Below are 2,535 nucleotides of genomic sequence, written 5' to 3'. Positions count from 1 at the left end.
AGAGCGCTCGGTGAAGATGAATCTCCTCAGACTTTATTAACAGCACTGGTTACTCATGAGGCATAATCGGGAAAGAGAAATTACACAAATATCCCAATTTGGATTGAATTCCTTGAACTGTTGAGTGTCTGTGTGTGTGTGTGTGCGTGTGTGTGTGTGTGTGTTGTTCATATCTGTGTTTCAGCTGAATTTAAATAACTTATTCATCCCCATTGCCAAGAAGCGATGCTCTCAAGCTGAATAAACAATGATGTGAGCGGCATGGCCTTGGAGCAGTCTGCTGGCACAGCGAGGAGAGGTCATGACCTTCCAAACAGCCTGGTAAAGAGAGAGAGAGAGAGAGAGAGAGAGAGAGAGAGAGAGAGAGAGAGAGAGAGAGAGAGAGAGAGAGAGAGAGAGAGAGAGACAGACAGATAGAAATACATAGAGAGACACAGAAAGAGAGACATAGAGAGAGAGAGAGAGAGAGAGAGAGAGAGAGAGAGAGAGAAATACAGTGAGAGTGACAGAGAGAAATACATAGAGAGACACAGAAAGAGAGACATAGAGAGATAGATAGATAGATAGAGAGAGAGAGAGAGAGAGAGAGAGAGAGAGAGAGAGAGAGAGAGAGAAATACAGCGAGAGTGACAGAGAGAGACAGATAGAAATACATAGAGAGACACAGAAAGAGAGACATAGAGAGAGAGAGAGAGAGAGAGAGGGGGGGAGAGAGAGAGAGAGAGAGAGAGAGAGAGAGAGTCCTGGCTTCCTCACGCTCTCATAAAAGAGTTGGAGTGTCTCCCGGGTCTCTGGAGATGTCACAGGACTTCTGAATGAGCTCTAAGTTATACAAACAGAGCTGTGAGCTTCCACAGAGCAGCCTGTGAGGATACACACTCATAAACATGATTGTAGCCACTCATACAAGAAAGTACGGAGACTCACATAAAGATGAGTCATGACTACAAGAAGACTCGACCAATCGACAAGCAGAGAATAAAAAAAAAAAACATACACACTGTGATGAATAATCAGCTGAAAGGAAACAGCTCACCATGTAGAGATGAACCTGAGTGAAACATACTGATGACAATATAGAAGGTCACTACTGTATATTCCTGCATCTAATAAACAGAGCTCCCTTTTCTTACAGAGCTCCCAAATATTTTATACAGACTAAAATTCACACAAGAAATATAACTTGTGGGAAATAAGAAGAGCTACAGTATATATTTGCTTATTTAATTTAAAGGCAGAGTTAAGTCCTGATCCCAGAGCAGGTGTTTAGGAAAACAACCCTGGGAGAAGAAGGTCATTGGTATTAGTATGACAAAGCAATAATCATGTAAAGAGTGAGAAAAACAGAGAAGTGAAAAGCAGAAAGGTTGAGACACAATACAGTAGAAGCTCTTTCACAATTTGCTCTGCTCTATTATCCATACACACACCCTAAGCCCGGGACATTACGGCAGTTTCGGTTTTCCGACCCCTTAATCTTCTCTCCTCCCTCGTGTTTTTATGCCGTGATTGAGCAGAACAGATCCTCTGACGTGCCGGAGCTCCAGGCCTCTTCCCATTCCCTGGTTTTAGTAGAAACAGATCACGTTTCTCTCCATCCAGGCGAGAAAAGCCTCTCAGGTTCCTCACACACAATCAGCCACTGCTCTGAACTCTAAGCAGGTTAATTGCAGGATATAAGATTGAATCTTTTAATCTGTTTAACATTCAGAGAAACAGGTGGACAAGACAAAAGAAAACACTGGGTCTGTTTAGCTTGTGAGTCATAGCAGGACTTACTACTGTATAGTCATCTGCTTACCGTTTAAAAGAAAATCCACAAACATCCAACCAATCATACAGTATTTCTGCTTCTTAAAAACTTCTTGAATGTAATATTATTAATGTAGTGTCTTGTTGATCATGTGTTTGGGTCACGTGGCTGTAGAGAGAACAGCCACGTGATTTGGATGCTCAGAATTTGCTCTGAGTGTGTGTGTGTGTGTGTGTGTGTGTGTGTGTGTGAATCTAAAGGTTTTCTCATTTAAATCCATGATAGAAGGGGGGCACGGTGGCTTAGTGGTTAGCACGTTCGCCTCACACCTCCAGGGTTGGGGGTTCGATTCCCGCCTCCGTCTTGTGTGTGTGTGGAGTTTGCATGTTCTCCCCGTGCCTCGGGGGTTTCCTCCGGGTACTCCGGTTTCCTCCCCCGGGCCAAAGACATGCATGGTCGGTTGATTGGCATCTCTGGAGAATTGTCCATAGTGTGTGATTGCGTGAGTGAATGAGAGTGTGTGTGCCATGTGATGGGTTGGCACTCCGTCCAGGGTGTATCCTGCCTTGATGCCCGATGACGCCTGAGATAGGCACAGGCTCCCCGTGACCCGAGGTAGTTCGGATAAGTGGTTGAAAACGAATGAATGAAATCCATGATAGATTCAAGCCATCAACCAAGATAAACTAATAACACTATTAGTTTAATACACTAATAGACACACTAATGTGTGAAGAAATTCTCAAATTCTATATTTATTACAAATTATTCAAATAATATTT

The sequence above is a fragment of the Tachysurus vachellii genome, chromosome 21, assembly GCF_030014155.1.
Source record: "Tachysurus vachellii isolate PV-2020 chromosome 21, HZAU_Pvac_v1, whole genome shotgun sequence".
Taxonomy (NCBI): Eukaryota; Metazoa; Chordata; class Actinopteri; order Siluriformes; family Bagridae; genus Tachysurus; species Tachysurus vachellii.
This window is presented reverse-complemented; position numbering follows the sequence as displayed.